At 35.5% G+C, this 13,268-nt stretch overlaps 1 protein-coding gene across 2 annotated transcripts in view; it reads left to right on the top strand.

Annotated features, from left to right (window-relative positions):
• Positions 1-13,268, top strand: part of LOC138704888 (uncharacterized) — a 149,110-nt gene that overhangs the window by 96,168 nt on the left and 39,674 nt on the right. The gene's annotated exons all lie outside the window — the stretch shown is intronic.

Below are 13,268 nucleotides of genomic sequence, written 5' to 3'. Positions count from 1 at the left end.
ATGACTTCGTCATTGAAATTACATTGGGCCGCTTGCGAAGTTTCTGTAGAAATGACTTTTCAATTGACATCAGTGCCAAGCCGGATAAACGTTCTTGTGTATGAGTTGATCTACAGTAGGATTTTATTCTCTTCAACGCAGATGTTGTTCTTTCTACCGATGCTGACGTAGCTGGTATTGTCACAATTAATGTTGCCAATTTAAGGACTTCAGGAATAACTTGGTTCAGCTGGTTTTCATATATGGCAGATAATATTTCATGGATAGGTTTGTTCGAAAAATCAAAGACTTCTGCTGAATATATTACATTTAATTCATTTTTCAAACGTGCTTGATCAAAGTGACTGTTATAGGACTGAAATAATTTGTTTAGTGCCTCATTTGGGAAGTTTTCTCTATAAGCAGAAAATTTTTGAGAATCTAGAAGATGTGTGAACTGAAGCTTTCCATAATCAGAAAATCTGTCAGTAATTTCCATGTGCATACGATCTAGTATGCTGTAGTACAGCTGCCTGTATTTCAATTCATCATCCTCTTTTCTTCGCCTTAATGGTGGTTCCATTGTATTGGCTGAAGAATTTTCATTTTCCATATTACTCCATATGGACGGAAACCCACTACGTCTGAACTCGGATATAGTATTTTTTTTTAACTTTGATACCTCTTGCAAGTAGTGTGCTATGTCTAGACTTTTGGTCTGAAGAATATTGTAGAGCACATCTGTATGTGCGAACACTCTAGCATAGACTTCAAGAAGAAATATATTCTGAAACTGTGTGAAAAAATTCAAATATCCTTGAGCCTGCACATTTACAGCATCATCCCAGTTTTCTTCAGAGTCATTAAAAAATGATATTTTTAAAGAAAGCAGTCCGTTTTTCTCTGTATTCCTTTACTGTATTTACAAGCCGAGATGTAAAATTCAATCTAGTTGGTGCTACTTTTGGGAGTTTCTTGTTCATAAATTCCTTGAGTTTTCTGATCTTTTAGGAGATGATGAGAAAAATACAGCTAAACCCGACAGTGTTCTGAAAAAAAATGCGGCATTCTGGAATGGATGAAGTAGTTTGTTGCAAAACTAAATTGAGAACATGGCTGTAACAATGGACAAATAGTGCTTGAGGATACCTTTCTTGAACTTTTGTTTTTAAGCCATTAATATTTCCCGCCATAACTGAAGCACCATCGTATGTCTGTGCAATTAACTTATTGCCGACATTGTATTCTGCTATAACACCTTCCACATGCTGAAACAAAGCAGCAGCAGTTTTGTCCGAACTGACATTTGTGAATCCTATAAACCATTCTTGAACATTGGCAGTACTGTCGACGTATCTTAAAACAGTGGACAATTGACTCTGATTAGAGCAGTAACTTGTTTCATCAACAACAATGGCCACAAAAGGTTTTATATTCTTTATCATAACCCCACTTATAGCAAATATTAAGTCATTCTGAATTGCGAGAGAAGTACCACGAAATACTGTTGAACTCTCAAGATGATTGGCCAGTAAATGGTCAAATTCACTTAAGGAACTTAAATATTCTATATAATTTCCTATATTGTCGGATTCCACACTCTCGTTATGACCCCGAAAAGCCAATTCTTGTTTTCCTAGAAAGCAGACTGCGTTAATAAGATGCAGTAAAATCTCCCGATTTTTTTTTCACAAGAGCATTGTGTTGGTTGATGTGTAGAGCTTTTCGCGTATCTAGCTGTAAATCAATTCTTGTCTTCCCAAAGTTTGCAAAGTTCATGCTACTACAAATATGAGCTTTTGATTTGTCGTATTCTAGGACTGCCGTTCGAAGGGAGTTGATATTAGAAAACCCCTCTTTTGACCACACATTAGTTTCGCGGCTAAATAACAAACATGGCTAGCAAAATAGTTTAGACAGTTTAGAAGTACCACACAACCAATTCCACTTACCATATGATGTTGAAGTGAAATGGCGTGTGTACTCTCGCTGTTTTTCTTTTACGTCCATGGACAAATTTAACTCAGGAGTTGATCTTTCCATTTTCACAATTTCAACTTTCTCGTTGTTGTGTACGACTGTTAAAAGGCACTTTTAATAAACCTTCTATTACACAGTCATTTCCAACACAAACCTCTCCAGAAACTTGTTCTGCCATATTTTTCACAATATCACTTAATTGGGAAATTAAAAACTTAATAATTCACAATTAATATAACTCTTAGACACTCGAACAAATCACAGATTTAAAATAATGCACTGCAAGAACACAATCACATTCAATTGCTAGCGTACTAAGCGTATTGCGGCTTCGCGCCTGCGAAGAAACCGATCACGAGAGCGGCAACTCGCCCGCCTACAGTGCACGATGGAAACAGGAGGGAGGGGGGGGGGACGGGCAGTTGTGCGAAGGACAGCGTGAGCGAAACGGTCACAGGCTACCTCACGTAGCAAGCGGTTTCTCCAGCGATGCCGCCTTGACAACTTGTTTCTTTTCGAGAGCAGAGAGCGCATATAAATCTAACAATTACTTTAATTTTAATTACTATGGTAAAACTAATAATACACAATTATTACATTGTTATATTATAAACTTTTTCTTTTGTAATTCCCTTGGTCTACCGCCGGTAGCCCCGGTAGTCCGCAAAATACGCCCCTGTTTCACAGTCAGACGCGCTAACCGTTACTCCACAGGTGTGGACTGTTATGTTATATGAAACAAACAAAAACATATTCAACCAATTAAATTTATGTAGGGGTGACGAGACTTTGTGTCCACTCTATGCATAAGAAGAAAATAAGCGGACCATTTTACTTTACTTTTAGGAAGGGTTCGATAAAAATACATAATACAATGTAAATTAGTTTTATATACTATTATGGTGAATAGTAGCAATAGTAGTCTTAGTGGTGGTGGTGGTGGTGGTAAATAACCTGTCACTGCAGGAAAGATAATTGTTGTTTATTACACTCAAGATTAAAGGAACAACTAAGTACATTTACCAAATTTGCTACCCTATTTTAGTATGAATCATTAACAAATACCTGTTAATTATTTATTAGTGGTTCTATAGATTACAAGAACATTTATAGAAGTATCACTTCTTCTTTGTCCTTAAATTCAATGAGAAATGCAATAAATTGTCCCTCACACCAGTGGCGGCTCGTAGTCAAATGTTCAGGGTAGGCAAAATTTACAAAACATTTTTATGTAATTCCCGCGATTCAATGACAGCTCGCTTTCATCATGCCCCCCGAAAACTTAACTCTTGCTTACATAACAATACTGTTACATCAATGAGCCGTCTCATAATTTGTCGGTTTTTTTCTAGTTTATTGTTATACTGTTGTCTTGCAACCCTTGTTGTTCAGACAACATTTCCGAAATTGGATTCAAATTCTTTTCAAGTCTCTTTAGACTTACCGAGTTACAAATATGATCTGATTCCAAGTACCTTCTTTAGATTACAATAACAAACATGACCACCTACAGCTTAGCTTTAACTTCACTTCCTGTTAGCCATTTATGTGTTTCATACCATACTTACTTACTTACAAATGGCTTTTAAAGAATCCGCAGGTTCATTGCCGCCCTCACATAAGCCCGCCATCGGTCCCTACACTGTGCAAGGTTAATCCAGTCTCTATCATCATATCCCACCTCCCTCAAATCCATTTTAATATTATTCTCCCATCTACGTCTCGACCTCCCCAAATGTCTTTTTTCCTCCGGCCTCCCAACTGACACACTATATGCATTACTGGATTCGCCCATACGTGCTACATGCCCTGCCCATCTCAAACGTCTGGATTTAATGTTCCTAATTATGTCAGGTGAAGAATACAATGCATGCAGTTCTGTGTTGTGTAACTTTCTCCATTCTCCTGTAACTTCATCCTTCTTAGCCCCAAATATTTTCCTAAGCACCTTATTCTCAAACACCCTTAACCTATGTTCCTCTCTCAAAGTGAGAGTCCAAGTTTCACTACCATACAGAACAACCGGTAATATAACTGTTTTATAAATTCTAACTTTCAGATTTTTTGACAGCAGACTAGATGACAAAAGCTTCTCAATCGAATAATAACAGGCATTTCCCATATTTATTCTGTGTTTAATTTCCTCCCGAGTATCATTTATATTTGTTACTGTTGCTCCAAGATATTTGAATTTTTCCACCTGTTCGAAAGATAAACCCCCAATTTTTATATTTCCATTTCATAGTGTTTCATACCATGAAGGATTAAATTTTCTTGCACCTTTAGCACTGACTTTATGAACAATAGAGCTTAATGCAGGAGTGGGTCGTCCATTGTCCAAAATACTTCTCTTTTCAATGTCATTACGACGCGAAAACGGACAAGTAACAGTTTACTTATTATATCAGTCATAATATAATATTATTGTTATCACTTACATTAACTATAAATCACCAAATATACGTAACATTAATGTACAGTACGTACTTGCAAAAATCACATTTTCTAAAATACACTGTTAAAAAAACATCTTTTAAAACACACTGTTTAAAAACTGTTATACTACTCGTAACAATCTACGTTCCAACTCGTGAAACTTTCAAACAGAAATTTCGCAAATCGTAGGTGTTCGATAATGCTCGTGGGTTCTCGTTAGGGCAGGCAGAATTTTAGCGCGCTGGCTTAAGCATAGAACGCATGCGCTAAGAAAGCATTTAGAATAGCGATCTCTTTTAATGCTTACTCCAGGGCCAGCTTTGAAGTTACGTGGAAGGTCGGCTAACTTCGCTTCTGCCTACCTTCTGACCAAGAGGAGTACTCCTCTTGCTTCTGACGCATCGTGATCTGTCCAGTGTATTCTTGTCGCATAAATCGAACTACCAGTAGTAAGCAACGTCCAACTAACCCTCAAAAAATCCCATTCATAGTTAATTGAAGAATTTCTAAGCACCTAGACAAGAGTATATAATTATATAAGGTTTTCCAAATGTGTTGGGGTAGTTAATAAATATCCACTTTTAGGTTTTTCTAAATGTGTTGAGGTAGGCTTAGCCTACCCTGCCTGCCCTGAGGAGCCGCCTCTGCCAGTGGCGGCTCGTGAGTTCTAGGCTAGGTGAGGCCAGATTAAAAATAAACTCATGTCTTATATCATATTTTTCTATAGGTGCCTCTCGATATTCTGTTATAGTTACATCAACATATCAGTTCATATTATCAATCGTTGGACTAGAGAAAATACTTAAGAATAAAACATGCAATAATTAAAATATTTCTACCGTATACAATAATCAAGTTAAACAAATCAACAAACTTAACAGTGGCCGATTATTTGTATAGCTGTGCTGCTTTTTTATTCTTCTGATGTCCAAATTTAGCAATCACTTTCGAATTATAGTTCGTTATTTTGTGAGTGTAGTCCTTGTGGATAGAAAGAACAGCCAGCGAATTTAATTTTTCTTGTGTCATAGTGTTTCTAAAAAATGGTTTTATGCGCTTAAGGGTGCTGAAACAATGCTCTGCTTTGGCAGTAGCTGCACGGTCACAAGAACTATTTTCAACAACTTTGTTGTTCCTGGAGTGTGTCTGTAAGATCATTTTCATGGAGTAACAACATTAACAAACTAGAGGTAGGTATATACGTTCCTGAACATGGGATTAGAGTAGGCAACAATGCACGTAGTTCATTCTAAGTACAGTATTTCCTTATTAAGCATATTGTATTGCGTAATAATGGTTTGAAACAATGACTCAGGGAAATTATTACAAGAAAAATAGGGAATTTTTTGGGATAAACTATCGAAAATGCAGAAAAAATTCCCGAAGTTTGGAATCTGTCACTTATTTGACATGTTATGATTTTACACCCTTCTTTTGAATTCACACAACAAATAAAGTTTTATATGCTATAGAGTTGTTAATATGTGTTGTAGAATTTTCATGTGATTTTACTCTCTCAGACAAAAATGCTTTAATTCTGTATACACCCCTTATTAGTTCACAGAGTTTCGCCCCCCCCCCCCCAAAAAACATACAATAAAAACAATATAACGATTTTCGTTTCTCATATGCCGTTAACCAGTCCTTCTTTTTTAACCACTCAGAACAACATTTTTTGCATTTCTTTCCGTCCTGTTGAATAATATTACTTTTTTATTTTTTTTTAGTAACAATGGTTATTAAAGGAGAAAAATTCGCTCCAGCACCGGGAATCGAACCCGGGTTCTTTGTTCAGCATACCAAGCGCTCTCTCAGTGGGTAGAGCGCTTGGTGCGTAGAACCAAGGACCCGGGTTCGATACCCGGCGCCATAGCGAATTTTTATCCTTTAATAACTATTGTTACCGTAACAGATCAATTCTGTAGGACCAAAAATAATCTTTACGTAAATATTTTTAGGCTGAAAAGGTCCGAGAGCTTTAATTGTCAACTTATCTTCTAATTTTAATAGCGAGAACAGACATTGAATCAAACTGTCTACTGTCAATTAATTAATTGTTTGCTGTATTCATTCTTTCAAACACTTTTACACACTTTATAATACTTTTACTTATCTAATGGTGTAATGTTATACACACTTTTGTAAACGTACTTATCCACATTAAATGCTGTACATACATTCACACATACTTTACATTGAACTTGATATATTACAGAACTTCAATTTTAACACAATACTACAGACAGAATTGAACAGAAGGGCCGGCCCCAAGTATCGCATCGACCTGGTTGGCAAGTTGGTATAGCGCTGGCCTTCTATGCCCAAGGTTGCGGGTTCGATCCCGGGCCAGGTCGATGTCATTTAAGTGTGCTTAAATGCGACAGGCTCATGTCAGTAGATTTACTGGCATGTAAAAGAACTCCTGCGGGACAAAATTCCGGCACATCCGGCGACGCTGATATAACCTCTGCAGTTGCGAGCGTCGATAAATAAAACATAACTTTCCAAGTATCGCTTGAAGACTGCGAGGGTGGTGGGGAAAGGGACGTGGAAGAACTGCTAGTGCCTAGTGTGTTTCAGTCCAACCTTTAGTGCTAAAATGAACTACGGACTCTCACGGGCCCAGTCAGTCCATTCTCTCGCAAGATTGCGTCAATGCATAATATTTTTTTTTTATTGGAAATGCATTAAGAAAGATGACTTTAATATGAAATATTTTACTGCACTATATCCAAAATGGGGACCAGAGCCGGGTCCCAGTGGCCCTTAAAGACGAAGCTTGTAAATAGGAAATTGTTTTTTTTTTTAATCCCATATAATACTTAACATATTTGCTTGTAGTATTGCACTTTTCCCTCCAATTTCTTATTGTTTCATGTTGAGACTGAGATTAAATGCCTAATGCTGTAGCGAAAAAGTGTCTGTAATCATTCTTACGAAGTTTTAAGTCGTTAAAATTGTCGATACCGTAATTCAATGTATTTTTCATTCGTAAATATGGAAATTTATTATAGTTCTTTACACATGTCGTTTTATTTCTAAATTGCATTTTTTATAACGATATTGGCTGAACAATGGTTAGAAAAATGTCATTCTCCTGGTATGTTACAGACATGTGTGCCAGGGGAATGACATCTGAGGTTCAATTGTTTTGTATTAGGCTAATTTTCCAGTAATACTCCACCATAACCTGAATGGGGCATTTTTAACGTAATAAACTCAGAGATTTTCATGTGACAAACTCAGATTAAGAATTCTGATGTTGTAACTCGTTTGTAAATTCAATAGAGTGCCTAATAATATAAATTAAAAATAATTATTATGTTTTGGTCCCTCATAACTTTGTGAATTAGCCTATATATCTGGTACGAAAGAAAATTAAAACAAAAAGAATACTTAAATACTATTGGTCATTCTTCTGGACATCTTGTCATTCTCCTGGTAGGCCTATGTGAAAATAAGTTTTTTATATAAATACTGGTAGCAGAAAATATAATTTTTATCATGGCCCCACCTTAGAAGTTTGTCTGAAGGTGATAAAAAAATACAACCACAAAAAAATATCAAAATATCCAATATTTTATTCATCCCATTTTTATCCTAAAAAAGACAAACTATTTGCAAATCACTCATTTCATTGCATAATGGTCGCACACTTATTTATAGACAAACTGATCCGAAATTTATAAAATTTCACCGCATAATTGTCACATGAAAATTTCTGTTTAGCATGATCAAGAAATTATTAAAAAATAACGTGCCTCCACTGCAACACAAAGTATCTTTATATTCAAGATCGAATGTGCGAGAAAGAGTAGTGGCAGCTGACAAAAGTGAATGGAGTGGAGGTGCGAGATGTTAGCACCAAGCCAGTAGCCATAAATGCCTTCAGTTCAGTACAATTGTTGGTTCTGAATGGTAGCTTGCTTGTGCTGTCATAGTATCCCACCTGTTTTAGGGTCTTATATGCCCTCTTCAGCCGGGTTGTGTGTGTTTTATAGACTTTTGATCAACTTGTGCGGCAGGAAAGAAGGGATTGTGGCTCATGATGCAGGCGCATCCACAGCTGTGGCATTAATTAGGCTTGTGTCTGTTATTTTGGTGTTAATATTGGTGAATGAATGGTCTGGAGTCGTTGGTTTGGGATGCCTACAGTAATGCTAGTTCTTAATGAACTTATATCAGAGCTACAGACCGATTTAGTCCTGACAGCTCAGTGACGCAAAAGAGGGGAAGTAATAGGAGTAGTGGGGAGAGTTCTGGAGGAGAGATAGGAGCAAAGCATCAGTAAAGAAATGCAGTACAGCTTAACTATACTGGAAACACATCGCTCTACTGCATGCGTGACATCCGATCGCTCTGAAAGCAAGTGACTGACTAACCTGGAAACCCTTTGGCGTAACTTAATGGACTCACTTGACCCAGGCACACATTGTCAGCGACTGTCAGGACTAAATAATCGTACTGTACATGACACATTGGAACGGTTTCTCTCTTAGGGAGGACGGTTTTCATATTGAAGGAGTTTATCAACATTGGTGGAAGGGTTGGTATTGGGAGGATTTAGGAAGGTATGTTGTATGAATTGTTTGTGGACATATTTGATATTCTTCTGGGTGATATACTGGGAGATGGGTTGGATTCTGGTGACGTATATGGTTTGGTTATGGGTATTTCAGGGCAGGTTAAATGCTTTTCTAGCTAGTCTTCTTTCTGTAGCACAGAGTTGTGCCATAATGGATGGAGAAAGTCTGGTGTATAGTTGGGATGCATACAGGATGGAATGGTGGATTGTCTTTTAGATAATTGTGGTGTTGGGTTGGCAACCTGGGTTTTCTGGTTCTTTACCTGCTATGCTGTTCAAAGTAGGATTGATAATTTTAAATTTTTCCGGAGCTGTTGAATATGACTTGTGAGGTTGAGTTTATCATTGAAGGTAACGCTTAGATATTTGAGATGATGTTTGTAGGGAATTGGAGTGTTATTGATCGGGATAGGATATCTTGCTCTAGGACATTTTAGTTTCTTAATCAACATGGCCTGGGATTTATCGGCACTGACTACTAGTCTCCATTGTCCAAGCCATATTGATAGAGTTTGCAGTGTGGTGTTGATGTGCCGCCTCGCTATATTAATTCTGTAGGATGTGGAAGTGCAGATGAAGTTATCAGCGAAAGTTGTCCAGGAGTGTTCATATACTTATTTTTAGGCCTAGACCAATCATCTTTGAGCGGAGTGATCTGATCTAGTAGTCAGATAATATCGACTTCAGTGCATCAGATGTACTGATACATGTGATTCAATAATACTGTGAATGTTTTTAATCAATAAAAAAGTGTTTTTATTCTTTAAGGTATTATTCATGTTACGGTTCCAGCGTTGCACACTACTGTTACGAATCACGCAACTTGACCCTTCTTGCTCGCACAATCCCTGTTACATGGAAGCTGATGCGACCAATCATTACCATCTTCACATAATGGTCGCCCTGTATATTTTTACGCAAAAAAAAAATATATATATATATATAAAATGCGACATTATGTGATGAAATGCGGTAAATATAATTAACTATAATTATCATACAAAACCTTCACAGAGGAGAACAAGTACGAAAAATTCAATCTTCTTCTCAAGTATTTATACAATGAAATAATAATAATAATAATAATAATAATAATAATAATAATAATAATATCTATGGACATAACATTTGTCAGACCTGTTCAAAAGCTTGCAAAAACTTAGACGAAAGTAATACATTAGCCCCTTGAGATGATAATTTCACTTTAAGCAATTTAAATCACTAAATTCGTATGTAACAGAAGATTACCATACTTCAATTTCGAAGCTAAATCATGTTCAATAGTTGGTATTGTTCAAGATCGTCTCTTGACATGGGCAGGTCACTATTTTACAACACTTTCCTCTATAATGTGTCTGTTCAAAAGAGCATGTTGGTAGTCTTACCATCACATATTATGTTGGAAGGAGGAGAAGGTAATGGAGTTGCTCTCCGAGGAGTTTTAATAACAAGAGTACCGGTAAAAGAAATAAGTCACATATTTGTAGTAATTATTATTTATATTTTATACTGGATCGTTAAAAGACAGTTCAATATAATATTGTGCTATACACTCATTAGTGAAAGGTCAATTCTTCCCCACAAAAGAGCATTTTTTGTCATCCAATCTGAAAGTAGGACAATGCACATAAAACTTAATCATGAAACTTTCATAGACTATGTCACAAAGAAAGCAAAATCTAAGTTCACATAATGTAGAAACACAAGCAATAAATGTGTTGATATTATATTTGTCATAAAAAAGTACAGTATGTTCAAACAACAAAAGAAATACAGTCCTCTTTTGATTTCAACTAGAAAAACCAATATGGTATCTAAATGTTCGAGAACAGTATTATTAATTAAAGTAAGGGTAACAATCACTGTCACATACAAAATTATTACTCCAGAAAACTTCATTAACTTCTCTGATAATTTTCAATCATGAAGTTTATATTCTGAAATTACGAAAGTCTGGACTTATAATAGGCCTATATAGAGAATTTATTATAATAATTAGATTTGTTCTTGATATCACTGTACATATAACCTTGTTTGCAATTCCATTTCAATCCTTTCATGTGTCAATATTTTGTGCACAAGAAAAGAAAAACTATAGAAATCCTGTAAAATGTTTCACGTTTGAAATTTCCCTTCATCTGCATCGTTTTGTGTGTGTCAAAATTGAGCATTAGTACTTTCACGTTGTTACAACACAACTTGACATACTATAAGCAGTATGTCTGATGACATACTATAAGCAGTATGTCTGATATTTTTCTTTTCTTTCATAATACTGCAAGACATATTTAAATACAGCACTATATAGAACAACGTAAATCTAAACACAGATCACTACTTCAGTCTTGGGTGAATGACAGTCAAGTAACTGCCATTAGTGTAAAGAATAAAAGAACTTCAGTCTATAAGTAAGTAGAGAACAAAAAAACATAAGAATCTCGTTTAAAATAATTTTAAAATACACTGAAGAGAAAGACAGAGAAAAAATTTCAATTTAATATAGTATTAAGTTTAAATGTAAAATTAGATCAATTAATACACACTTATGATTGGTTAACTATGGTGAAGTATTTTACTGGATGTAATAACAAGTGATTGAACGTGAGATTTCCTTCTTCCATTCACTTTCACTTTCATAACAATAATAATAATAATAATAATATGAAACCATGGCTAGGCTGACACTCTCCAAAGTTTGAAATGGGCTGCAATGTATGTGGAGGTAAGTGTGAGAGAAGTTAGGAGATCTCTTGGAGAAAGGAACTTCAACAACGCAAACATGCTTCAGGTACAGAATTGATTCCACAGCACCAATCCCTTGTCTTCACTTTGCATGCAGCACACACAACTAGTTATGCAGCAGTGTACTGATTTCTGGTAAGTACAGTTCTCCCTAAAATTTCTAGATTTTCTCTCTACCATATGGAGATCTCAGGGAGAATGTGATACATCAGATAACAATACACTAAGGTAAAGTCCATTGTGGTACTGGTATGCAATATGAAAACTGACGATTTGATGCTGTAGGATCAATTCTGGGTAATGACGCCATGTTGACGTGATTTTAATTTCCATTCATATTAACATCCCACACATGTTCCAATCATTTTCAACCTTATACTGATGTTACGTGCCAATTTCTTAAGACTTGACTAACAAGAAATCAGTCATCACAGACTGAAATTTTATGCCTTCTTTCCAATCCAAATCTTCTCAAGCAGCTCTGCATTTCTCTAAATCCTTTCACAGCTTCTTGAACTATAGTGCATAGTATGCAGGGGCAGTAAAATAGAAGTGCAGTTGTCATCAACTAGTACAATATCCCTTATATCATTTTTGGGATTTAAAGGCAAAATCTAAACTGAATCCAGCAATAGAATGACAAAACTTACCTATTGTGAATGATGCAAAATGCGCCTGAATTTGTGATGAGACCCACTGTCAAAGAGAGAAAGTAGGCAGAAGAATAAAAATGCATGCTGAAATGCTTGTTATTCATTCAGTTAAATACTACTCCATTTTTTGCTGCCAGAGTTAATATTTAAACATTTATATTGTCTGTTTTTTATGTTGAAGTATTGCACACTGGCCATACAGACATTAATTTTTGTTATTACATATATTATTATATTCATTTGTGCTATAGGTAGGACTGCCAGACTATATCGTTTTTCCCGTATTCCTACGTTTTTTATTACCTTAAAATGTGTCTTCCATAATTTGAGGGTTATCTACTTTTTTCTCAGCAATATAATTATTTTCAATATCGAGCCTATTAGGCCTATACACAGAGATTTATTTTTATAATGTTATGCGTGTTTGCACTATTTAAAGAAATAGTTATAAAAAACTAGACCTTGTGGCTTATTAAGAATGGTAATGATCTTACATCTTAAATGATAAAGAATCAATTTTATTAACTTACATGCTATTTAATTCCTAGGAAGTTCGCATACACCTTCCTTCTCCTCCCCTAAAACAAATCTGGCAACTCTAGCTATAGGGAACTTTAAACCATTTCACCAATGAGTTTTTTCTATGTACACATAGAATATGGAGAAATATATAAAACTATTAAACAGTTTCATGCAATTGTTAAAAACATTAAGTTACCTGTATAATCTGTATATAAATATAAAATGTGTAATACTATGATAAGAAACAACACTATAAAAATAATCTTACATCAGTATCATAGTACTGTACAACTTGCTTAAGTATAAACTTTTGCTAAGTAGAATTAACAGTTTTGGACGGAAACAATGGAATGTCAGTACTTCAGATATAC

The sequence above is a fragment of the Periplaneta americana genome, chromosome 8, assembly GCF_040183065.1.
Source record: "Periplaneta americana isolate PAMFEO1 chromosome 8, P.americana_PAMFEO1_priV1, whole genome shotgun sequence".
NCBI lineage: Eukaryota > Metazoa > Arthropoda > Insecta > Blattodea > Blattidae > Periplaneta > Periplaneta americana.
Note: the sequence above shows the minus strand (reverse complement) of the source record. Positions and strands in the feature narration are given on the sequence as shown.